A 12698-nucleotide genomic window follows, 5' to 3' on the forward strand; every position below is an offset into this window, starting at 1 on the left:
TCGGACAAAGATCAGATTACTCAGCACTTGTCAGCCCTTAAAGGATTCTTCAGCTCATCCGTGTATACGTTGAAATTTCTGTAGCGATAGATTTAAGTGAAATCCCGAACGGCGCTCTCTGATAAGAGAATGCGCGACGCGTGGGATGCTGGGAAGAGGGGTTGATGCGGTTCAAGCCGGCGCCCTCGCTTCACGAGTTTCTTCAGTATACGCGCGTTGCTACATTCGGCTGGACTCTAGCTCGATTCCTCTCCGAGGCTCGTGTTTCAATCTTTATTTACTCGAAGATCGTGATCGTTCGTCTTCTAAATAAAATCCTCTCGATCAGAAAATTCCTTCTTCCATTGTATTTATCATTTTTTATCGTTCAGATGTTTCCATTTCTCACTGCACTGAAAAATAGAACGAAATGAAGAGAAAGAAAGAAACGAAGAGGTAGCTGCTGATTTTTGGACGAAAATCTGTGACACTGCCGATATTATATATGATAAAAGAGAATTGGTGACAAGCGGATCTGTAAAGTGTAATTTTCGATCATATATCACTAATCTCCGTGATATTATCATTAAAGGAAATCGGACAATTCTCCTGGAAACTTTTGGCATTAAATTTTGCTACGTTGACCACAAACATCAATCGTGCTCGTATTTCTCTCGCGATATAGTTTGACAATTCAATGATATCGACTCTCGATAATCAAACTATTTTGAAATAGTGTCGTAACCAAAGAAGGGGGAAGAAAAATAATAAAGATGTCGAATAAAAAATATTCTTGAAAGTTTGTATAGGGAGGGGAATTATTATTTCAGTTAGAACGAACAAAAGTGACAGCTACATTACCGCGAGTGATCGAGCGAGCAATGCACTCTATCGCGAAATTTCCTCACTCAGGATCTTTCAACGTGGGTTTTCCTATCAGAGAACGTTGACAAGTAGACTGAAAGAGATGTTTTGACTGCGAGTGAAGGCCACAATGGAACTATTCCAATACGTTAAAAGAAAATCGACGGAGGAAGACAGTGTTTGAACTAAAGGTGAGTGTAGTAAGTACATCTGTAATTTGTGTATTTGTTCATTCTTATGAGGCGATAATTCTTTAAAAATATTCACCAGTCCACCTTGTATCGTTTCAATCGTGTAATACAACACACGCTTCTTGTGTGCATCTTTGTACAGTCTATTAAATAAAATCAAAATCAATCTATTTAATAAAATCGTGTTCCATTACAACGAAGCAACGGGAGCATAAATTCGAAACAGAATCGGAAGAAAGAAAATATGTAATGAAACTGCGCAACTTTTCGAAAACTTAAATTTAAATTGCAGCCAAATAGACGAAATAGCAACTAGAAATATGGAATATTACCAGTTTTGTGGAAACTGAGTTGGTTTGTTGCGATTCAAGATGGTAATTAATTCTTTTTATAATTTCTTCGTGACAATAGTAGACTTGAGGCAATTTTCTTTCTTTAAATTTGTCCCCATTTTTGCACTTCTCTACAGCTATTTGTTTCCTTCTTTTTCTTTTTATAGCTCTTAGAAGGATTAATTAGTAGGAAAAAATAATTGGAGTTTTAAGCTCGAACGCCTGTAAGAATGCAACTATAGTTACGTGTAGAAGAGAGAAAATCTGCTTACAGGCGCGTCGCGATAATTGAAGGCATCGATTTGTCGTTCCTTCTTGTCGAATAGTGATTCTAGAATGCAAATGGAAGGAAATTCGATGGTTTCATTGTTTACTCACCTTCTTCTCGGAAAACGCACTCGAAACCGTTCATTATGTAGAAAATGCATTCTTTATTGGTTTGAACGCTGTTCAAATACACTCGATCGTGCTTATTCCATTAATGTGGTTGACACTTTATAAAATATCCATTTTGCTTTAGTTCCATTTATACGTGAAAGAAAATAAAATGTTTTACGGTGGCTACAAACAATATTTGTACATCGTTGCATTCATTATTGCATTTATAGATCTAACTGTAATGAAAAAATGTTTTATTGAAAAGTAAGAGTGTGCACAAAATCTTTTTGTAGCCATTGTGTTTTTAAATAATTTTGATAATGGTTTAGAGAGCCTCTTAGGTTGAAGTATGTACAAGTTTAATTTAATTATTTTTGTTGCGGATTAAATGATTTTACTGTCAGAGTTTCATCTAACTAGTTCACTGATTTATATTTCAATAAGATGGGATGCATCTTATATTAATGATATAAATTCACGTATTTTTTTAGGTTCGAATAAAAACTCGAAAATGTATGTATATAAATTAGAATATGAAAACATGATATCGATAAAGTTTAGAATAAAGAAGTTAAAGAATTTGCTGAATGATTTCAATTCGGCAATAACAATTATAAATATTCTTTCATTACTTTGTTTTTATTAATTTAAATTGGAGATAATTTTTCTATTGATTAAAATTTTTAAAGTAATTAATAGACAATTTATTATCAAAGATTTACTCAGAAATGAATTTGACTTGTTATCAATCTAACATGTACAATGAAAATATAAAATCAGTTCTATTGAAATTTTGAAATATTGAACATTTTTCATAATTCTCGAATTCCTAATTTTCAGATATGATACTGTTCCTTTGATTGAAATTACAACCTTATAAATTTTGCTAATAATTGACAAACCTTTTTTCTATGTTATCGTTAGCTGTGTAGGATTTGCGTGTTTCAAACTAATACGATAAACGAATCTAAAAGTTCACGAGGGAAAGTACGTTTGTTGGATGAGAATGGACGTGAAACGTGCGAGTTCCAGTTCATCGATTCGCGGAAATTGGGGATGTCCGAAATCGATAAAATCGTCGAACCACGCTTGAACTAGAGGTTACTATTAATTTTTACTTATTGATCGTTCGTCGAGACCACTACGAACCGCAAAACTGTGATTATTCGATGTTATAAAATGCAATGATAACTTAAGAATTTTTCAGCAAAATGTTATCAACAATTTTTGTGGTTACTTTTAAAGGATTATGAAATCGGATTATGAAATAGCATTGATTTTTAGAATTATTACATATTCTCATTTCGAGAGACTTCATTTACTAGAATGGCATATTATCCAGTGTCTGATTAAATGAACTTCTGCTGATAGAATCTACTTATCTGGACGTGAACTCTTATTATTTGGGCAAAATTACAGGTAGTGGGAGAATCAGTGAACTGCTTTTTCTCTGGTTAAGATAAACGAAGTTCTATTTATGATATTTATTTTATATTATACAGAATATGCATTATATTATTATATTGTATATTATATTAGAATTATATATATAATAGATATTTAATTGTTCTACTAAAACGAAGAAACTTTTAACTCATTTCATTTGCTATAGCCCATATGCTTTCATGAATTCAAAACAAAATCATTTCAAAATTGTCGTAATTACGCGAGGAAGCTTTGCAATCTCTCGAAAATTTAAGTTCAAATTGCAGCTAAATGTATCGAATAATCATCTGTGAGAAATCGATATTATCGATATTTACGAACAAATCTCTCGTGGTCAAAAATATTCGTCAAATCTTTGAGAATACGTTGAATCTTTAAAAAAAATGTCAAAACCTGATAATAACCAATAAGAGTTACAGTTTCCGTAATGGATTTACAAGCTTCGTCAGGAAACAACGAAATCGTTCGAGTGAGCAGTTCGAAACAATCGCCAGATTGTCACGGTAAATCCTGGCAAACTGTCGACTATAACGCGTGTACGTTTCGACAAAGGCTGACTGACGAGCCGGACCAGTTAGTAACAATGTTGTCTTTGAATTTCTACCATAAATCTGTGTTTACGGTCTCAAAGTAAATTTACGTTGCTGGATGATTCGGCAAATCGATCGGCCGAACTGTTCTGTGACAAGTGATTCGCAGAGTTGCAGTTAAGTGAATAGACATTGTTACCAAAATGCGCATCGAAAACAAGGGTATGGGTTACAATGGGTTTATTCTCTTAGTCTCGGGATTAGGCACCTGCATTCTCAGATTTGTGGTAAGATTAGTATAAAATCCGGTTAGAATCGAAACGAATAGAATTGGAATTTATTTATGTTTACTACCGCAATGATTAACGTATTAATACATAAAGTGAAGATTTTTTAATTAGAAGAATTTTATTAATATTATTGTGCTATGTATATTATTGTATTCTATGGATATAAATATAGTTCTAGATCTAATTTTACAGATATAGTGCTTGAAAGATTTTTAGTTTGACAATTATAATTCTTATCTTTTTCGTGTGACGATCTATTTTAGTTTTGACATTGTGTGTTGTTGGTCTAATACTTAAACCCATTGAATGGTTTATTGATCAGTTAACTCCACAATTCTTAGGGATGCAGTATAGATGATCGAATCGACAAATTGAAAATTTAAAAATTATAAAATTTTCTATACTTTACATTTCCTTTTTTTGTTCATTTATTATCTTTCTTTCTTTTTCTTAATGGTAATAATGGGGGAAAAGGGAGAAGGATAAATAATTGTTGAAAGCAAAAGTATCAATGATCAATTTAATTTCAACAAATTAGAAAAATGATTACGAAAACATCTTCCTTCGAATATTGGGACCTCGTAATAGAATACATATGTAGTAAAATAATGACACATGATTTTGTAATGGAAATGCAAATATAAGAACAAACTATCGCACGGAATTGTTGGTTTCACAATGCATTAAGTTTATGATGCATAATGCAAAAAGACACTTACCATTTTCATGAGTAGCCGCGTATAAATAGCTCAGGTGTTTATATATTATATGCAACGTGGATATACAGGTAATGCGTTCCAAGAAACAACGAGCTTAGGTGATACTATCGTGAATTCGGTCGAGTAACATACTTTCAAAGTGTTATTTAGAATTGACGAGTTTCCGCGTAACTGCTTAATAACTTGGCACATGGAAAATTTTCAGGTTATTCAGGGTGTGAAAATGAAATCGTTTAATTGGGACCTGGATCGAATCGGAAATGCAGGACTACATAATGAAATTTCAAATTTCAGATTTCATGGTAAATCAGTGGCTGTGATTTTGGGTAAAAGAATTATGTCGCATTGGACACTTTATGTGATTTTTATTATGCAAATTTAGTTAAAGGTAATACTGTACATAAATTGGTTTAAAAACAGTGGTTTAAAGCAATCAATTGCTTCGGTTTCATTTCTTTAATAGTGTTTGTAAAAATATTAATTTGCATAAATGCCAGCAGTCTATTTATTAGTATTATATCAGTAAAATTCGGAACCAATCTGAAAATTTATATAGAAATTACAAAATATTTATTGCAAACATATTTTTGGTGAAAAATTAGTATATTAGTATAACATTATTAATGATATTACGATTATCACCCTCTATACTGCCTGATGTGGTTACAAAGATAATGAAATTTCAAAATGCTTTGCACAGGATGTAATATATTCATGCAAGGTTTCCACGAATGTTCCAATACTTTCTACTGTGGGTAAAGTTGAATTACGTTCGTGTTGTTTTCAGATTACAATTTTGGTCAAAACACTGTGCATTGATTTCTGTAGCAGGCATTCCTATAGAATCCATTACGAGTGATTTAACGAAGTTCGATTTAGATGTCTGCGATAACTCGATAGGCAAGGGAGTAGATTCAAATAATTTTCCTCCCTATATCCATGCGAAGACGTAGGCAAAATCCATTTGCATTTAATAGCGATGATAGAGTACTTACCATTCATCATGGTGAATTTCATCGGAATATTACATTACGAAACAAATATCCTCTTAAATTACTAAGAAAGTATGCGGTACTGTTCCATTAACTGCAACTGGAAAATTCTACTTAACAAGGGATTTATTGAAATTCTGCTGAGTTCTTATTATCCGAGAATCGAACGTTTCTTATGTAAGCAGTTTGCAATCTACTTACGAATAAACTTTTATTAATCAGCCTATTCATCAAATTTTGTATAACTATAAATTTTTGTTTTCCAATTTTCCATATACAGTAGCTTAAAAAAGTATTCAAAAATTCATAGAATCTCTTTATGAATATATTACGTGTATTACATAAAGCATTATTATGATTATATTGACGAAATGTAAAACGAATCTGGAAATGTGTAAGGAATTAACAAGATATTTATTACATATTTCAAATTTCACAAGGATATAATATACACATAATATATAATATACACAAGGAATTCATAAAAAAATTTCTATGATATTTATCCAAATACTTTCATGAGCCACTGAGCCCATGAGACTATCTTCGAATATGCTGTCTTCATATATTCATGCATCAATGTGTTCCGACAATCGATCGTCTCATTAATCGTTGTTTTGATAATACACATCACACTGCATTTTAAAATGAGCGATTTTTTTAAACACGTCATTCTGACAAAACGACGGTAGACATTTAAATCTATCGTTCCATTAATTGGTGTTCTGACAATGTCAATGTAGATCCCATTGTATCAGAAAATTAACGATCTTTTGGATGCATCACTTTGACGAAACAACGACACACATTTTTTTACCAATACACGAATAATACCGATCATCCCGCTGGCCTAGCTGCCTGCCAAAGAGTTATAACGGCAGTCAATTTCGGGAACTGACAAGGTTATCAGTGGAAGCGTACCCGCGCGATTTTCCGCGACCTGTCTGCGGATAACCAGTGCTCGCCGCTATAAAACAAAATGATAAATCACTTTTGTCGGTGGTTACGTTCGTCAAAGACTTGCCACGAACGAAGGGAGTCAAGGAATCTCCCTATGTTTCCTGACAACTGGAAACTTAATTAATCACGAGAAAATCAACCAAGAGGTTTGGTGATTCCGCTGCGCAATTAGTGGTCTTAATAGACAGAGCGAGTAGAAAGAGAAAAGAAAAGGATCTGGACAATGGTAAATAGCAAAACACATTGTCGAAGGTAGTTTACTATGAAAAGAAAAAAAGGAAAAAGAGGAAAAACTGGCTGAAAGAGAACGGTATGTGGTTAGAAAAAGAAGAGATTGTGTGACGAGGGATAACGATGTGTAACGATGTATAAAGAAGGGCATAAAGAGACTAGAAAAGGTGGGAAAGAAAGTGTGTGGGACACGTGATGAGCAAACAAGGGGAAAGAGGATGAAAAACAAGTAATTCTCGGAGATAAAATGCTAGAGATACAGTTGAAGTGCTATTAAGAGTTCTATTATAGTACAGGGAGTGTTTGGAGAATTAAAAAAAAATTATCTTCTTCCGGAATGGACACGTGTGATTTCGAAAATATTTGTTGCGGACATTGCGACAATTTGTGTAACGCACAGTATGCAATTTTGTTCTAGCTACTAGTTTTCTTGAAATTATTGCGAGATTCTCTGTCAGGCAAAATTATTTCACTAGTTTTGATTTTCAGATGTGTTCTCTTGTATTAAAATTCAATTCTATGGAAACATTGTCACTGTCACTATAGTTCTAAATTATTAATTTAAATACTCTATAAGTTTTAAATATTATATACTGATTAATAAAATTTGGATATTAAATAGTATATTGTACAATAAATTGCAAAATTACGTTTCCTATCATGCATGTACGTAAATTACATTTCATTTGAAAATTATACCACGAATCCATTAGTCTTACCACTTTTAATTTTTCTTAACAGTTTTATTTTCCACAATTTGAAAACGTAGGTTTGTATAAAATGTACTTGCTTCAAGTTCCAGTAGGACGATTTCATTCGGCCAAAGAAATTTTATCGACGATAAATTCTGTTATTGGCAATGAGATTGCGCGTGTGTATATAAGTTCAATCTCCCTTTTTAGATAAAAAAAAAAAAAAAAAAAAAAAAAAGGAGATGATAGAAATCGGGTCGACCGTGCACATTTTCAAGAGGCTACGAACGAAACGAGTGACATACGATTTGTGAAAGCGAATCATCAACGAGTAGATCGATCAAACAGCGGAGATGAAAGAGAGCAACGACGAAATTAAAAATTTATCGTTTATTAACGACATGCGATCGCGTTGGAACACCAATAATGGGATCTATATTAACCCTTTTTTTAATCGATAAACTTTTTACAAGTTTGCGTGCCATAAATGTTTACAGCAACGCTGCTTACTATTATCATTTACTTTCAAACTATCTATTAGAATAGAGTAGTAATTACTAATCAAACTATTCCGTGTTTTATCCAACCTAAGAATTTAAAGAAATATTAACTTAATAAAAATTTGTTATTTAATGATTAAAGAAATCTATAATCAAAGTTAATGGGAGTAAAGATTAATAATTTGTAATAGCTACGTGCTCCATCGAATCCTAAAATTAGAAAAAACTATCACCTTAAAATTCTGTCATTTTAGAGAAATTTTTAGCTAAAAATTTAACGAAATAAAGATAATTATTCTCAATACCTGTAGCATTAATCTTGAATAAATAAGTAGTAAAAAATTTGAAAAGTTCGTAACTTAATTGCAGAACTACGTTTTTCATTTCATCGTGTTTCCAATATTCGTATCATTTCGATAGATTTAATTTCTGATACATCCTCATATTTGCAAAAAACGTTTTCTGATCCTGTTTCGTCGTTTAGTTAATTTAAAGTATAAAATGACTGAAAAGTTAAAAGTGTATTCAAGTTTCAGAATATCTCTCGTAATTTGAACTTTTATCAAGGATGTAACTTCTCTGAGGGACGAACTGTACCGAAGAATAAAAGGTAGTCGATAAATTGGTTCGAATGAGTACAAAGAACAGTATAAAAGAGCGGCCTCGTCGGGTCGAGGATTTTCAAAATGCGCTTTCAGTAGGTTACTTCATTGAACCATGTCTTTTTACATGGTTTCTACGTTTTAAACTGACAAATCATCTAAACTCTTTCAAGAGCGAGTTTATTGGGCCCGAAAAAGGATAATTACTCTTTTCATTGTACGGATGTATTTAGTTAGACTATACTTATAAACAAATTGCAGTTGTTCGTGTATTTATGCGAAATTTAAGTATACTCAAATGTGCATAATATACGTGATGAAATATACAAAATGTTGTAAGTACGATTTGCAATTCTTAGAAGGTGATATAAACTTTTACTGAAGTTCATAAGAAATAAGATTTTATAAATTCTAAACCTTACTATAAAATATAAGTAATATTAGTAAATATGATAAAATTCAATTTCTATATGAAATTCTATTATTGTATTAACATCTGAAGTCTTTCTCTCAATATGGAAGTCCTTTTTTAATCTGATTTCTAGTTTAGGAAGTAATGAATCTAAAAATGAAGAATTTCCCAAGTAACAAAATAATTGTATAAGGTTTGACAGTTACAAGCACCATTGGAATATGAATATCTATATAGAAATATTAAATGATGTAGATAATACCAAACAATATTTTGAAATAACAAAAGAAAAATAATGTACACATGCGTTATCACTTAATCTTTATATCTTCTAGAATCATGTTTAAATGAACTACCTATATGTACTGGTCTTGCTTAAGAAATTAAATTGTTCTAATTTTCACGTAACAAACACTGTTGCTCGAGGAACGACGATCAACCTGATTCTCCTCCTAGGAAATTACCATTCTTTTCTATTTTTAACTGAACCGATTTCTTAATCCTTCTACTCTTCACTTCTGACTCGTTTCTTATTTTATTTATAAGTTACATGTATGTATCATTGTTCTATCAAACTATACGAACTGTTGTATTTTATTTCTTAAGAAAATTTAGTTGTCATATAAGGACAATTCCTTTTTAGTCGACATTTTCGATTTATGGTTGTATAATAAAATGTTCCATAAACAGAACGTTGTGCGAATTTTGTTTCTTATTTATGAGTTAATTGGAACTATCGAAAGAAAACGGGACGAATAATGAAACGTATACAACGTGGATGAAAATGCCAAGAACGTTCGTAATAAAACCAAACGCCGTTGAACGTGAAAAGAATCCTAAAGCTAATTATTGAAAATATCTCTAGAAGTCAGCTACGTAGACCGAAAACGTTCGACGACGAAAGAGAGAATATTCGATAGCTAACAATGTAAATTACGTTATGACAAGTATCGTCAGTGTAGAACGCAACTAAACGGAACTTCTGTTCTTAAATATGGTAATCAGAGTACGGTTTAATTGAGGCAAGCGTATAGTTTATACAACGGTACTCGTGTAACGCAACTGACTCTGTATATGCTTTGAATAATAATACATGTATTTCGGTGGTGAATTTCGTCTCGTACCTGTAATTTTCCGAACAGAATTGTGAAGTGTTTGTTAATACCTCTCGCGTTGATTTCTATTTGTGCGACTTGTTAGTGAAAATTAAATATGGAATAGGTATGATGGAATATTACAGTTGCGCTCGAAATATATTTCGTTACGAATACAATTTGTCTTCGTTAAGGTGAAACCATAATTTTTCTCATATAATATCGAATATGTTTCGACATCATAAATCGAGGAATTTAAGTCAATGATAAAAAAAATTTGAAAAAAGAACAAAATTATTCTATGTAGAAATATTTCAAAATATTCCTATTAGCTAATCCGAAATGAAAATAATGGTAAAAATTAGTAGAAACGGTCAATATTTGTTGTTTAGTAGTAAGTAGAAGTTTTGGCTGGTTTAAGGAAATAAAGTTTGGTTTTCCCTAGTTGATCGATTTACGTCGATACAGCACATCTGGTTTGGACACTTGAAATTTATAAATTGTCTTTCGTCCTGTACAATAGTCTCAATAAATTTCATAAACATTTTATTTTTATTTGGATCCATATCAGGTATTGCACGGAATTTAATGTGATATGGCAGTGAGGCTTCGTTAATTGAATTTCTGTCGGTCGCCGTAATCGAGTAACATCCCCAAGTAATTTCTTCCCTCGAGGAGAAACCTACATTTGTCACGGCTCTGGGCTACAATAATCGTCTTCATGGTTCCTGAATCTAATTATATCGCTAATGAATGAAAAGCTGCTTTTGTGGTCGAGTAAATTGAGGTACGGGGAGACATAAGATCGTGGTTCCGTCGTTTACTGATGGTCTGACCCCAGCACAACGACTCGGTAATTATTAAAACTACCGAGATTTTACACTTTTCTACGGGAATTATTTTAAGCAAACTTCTTTGTTGAATTATGCTCAGAAATTGTCAAAAGAATATTATTACGAAATTTGCTTTGTAGGATACATATTCGTGTGTCACGAATTATCATTTCAGAAATTGGAAAGAAAAGTAATTAGTGTCAGAGTAGTACGAATATTTTATTATTTGTTTCTCGTGGAAGATATAGACATTATACAGTCAGTCACGAAAATCGGCATATACTTATCGAATTTTGTATATCTGACTTACCACAGAAACTAAACATGTATTTTGTCACAAAATTATTTATACTCACGCATTAATACAATAATTATTAATGTATTTCCAAAAGCAATTGAAAAAATTAAAGCATCCAAGGCTTACAAAGATCTTGGGATAAAATTATATTAGAAATTACAAAGCATTTAACTTCTTCAAGATATATGTAATATAAAGCCTATTATTTTTATGACTTCATGTAGATATATCAAATGTATGTAATTTTTATATCATTATGTTTTATATTTTTTAATTTCTTTTTTCTTAATAAAGTGAAGATGAATAAGTTATGGTACATACTAGTATGTACCATAATGTATCAAAACGATTCATAAAGTCAACATTTTTACTATAATATCTTATGTTCAATTGGGCATATGTAGACTTTTATAACTGTATGTAAATAATGCTCCCTTAATTTAATTATTTCTATACCAGAAAAATCAATATATATATTTAATTACAAAAGTGCTATTAAATTAAATGATTATAAAAACTTCCAAAAATGAAGAAAGAATTAAACAGTTTTAAAAAGGAAACTATGTTTTAGTCTTTTAACAAAATATAAAGGCTTGAAGGACTTCGGATTTGAGATTGAACCGTGACGAAACGAACAGTTTCAAGAAATTCATTCGGGGGATCGCTGCCTTTCAATCTGCTTAGCCCGAAAGTTCATCAAATCACGATCTTCCTCAAACCACCATCAAAATGCCGGTTTAATCGTTCCTTTGCACTGTAGCTCCTTTAAGCTCGACTTGCTGCGTTCGCGCGCTTTCAATCCGATGAATCGCCTGATAACCACATTTCTTTGATTGAATTCGTAACTCGCGCGATTTTTCAACCTTTTCAAAAAATTCTGCTCTTCTCCTTCGTCTCTTCTTCTGATTTTTCCACATAAATAATAACCACATAATAACAAACTATAACTTAGAAATAAGAGAAGGTATACTTCGCGTAACGAGGAACACAGTATGAAAGACATTTTAAAGAAACGGAGTCTTACTGATCTAGTTAAATCTCTGTGATAGTTGTGATTAGTTCCCTGAGAAAAATTTTGATTCGTTGCTTTCTGATATCGTATCACGCTTGCGGCATAGAATGATGTGAATAATAAAAACGGGGAGAGAATTCGTACATATATGCATTTCAAATTCGAAAGAGTTCAAAATTTGTATTCTAATAAATGAATGAGTCATTAAATATGGTTTATAATAGAATATAAATTTATATTTATTTAAATCTGTATCAGGATATAGATTACATATGATGTTCCCACTATTTTTATCTACTGCAATGTCGAAGTAGATAGAGGAGGATAACAACACTGAAAATGT

General features: G+C 31.8%; 1 protein-coding gene across 1 annotated transcript in view; it reads left to right on the forward strand.

The window, feature by feature from the left end:
• The first annotated feature begins 240 nt into the window (after positions 1 to 240).
• Glurb (metabotropic glutamate receptor B) overlaps positions 241 to 12698 on the forward strand; it is a 306906-nt gene continuing 294448 nt past the window's right edge. The window contains exon 1 of the mRNA XM_072011854.1: positions 241 to 1034. The gene's annotated coding sequence lies outside the window, so the exon portion shown is untranslated. The remainder of the gene's footprint in view (positions 1035 to 12698) is intronic.

The sequence above is a fragment of the Bombus fervidus genome, chromosome 10 (genome assembly GCF_041682495.2).
Source record: "Bombus fervidus isolate BK054 chromosome 10, iyBomFerv1, whole genome shotgun sequence".
Lineage (NCBI taxonomy): Eukaryota > Metazoa > Arthropoda > Insecta > Hymenoptera > Apidae > Bombus > Bombus fervidus.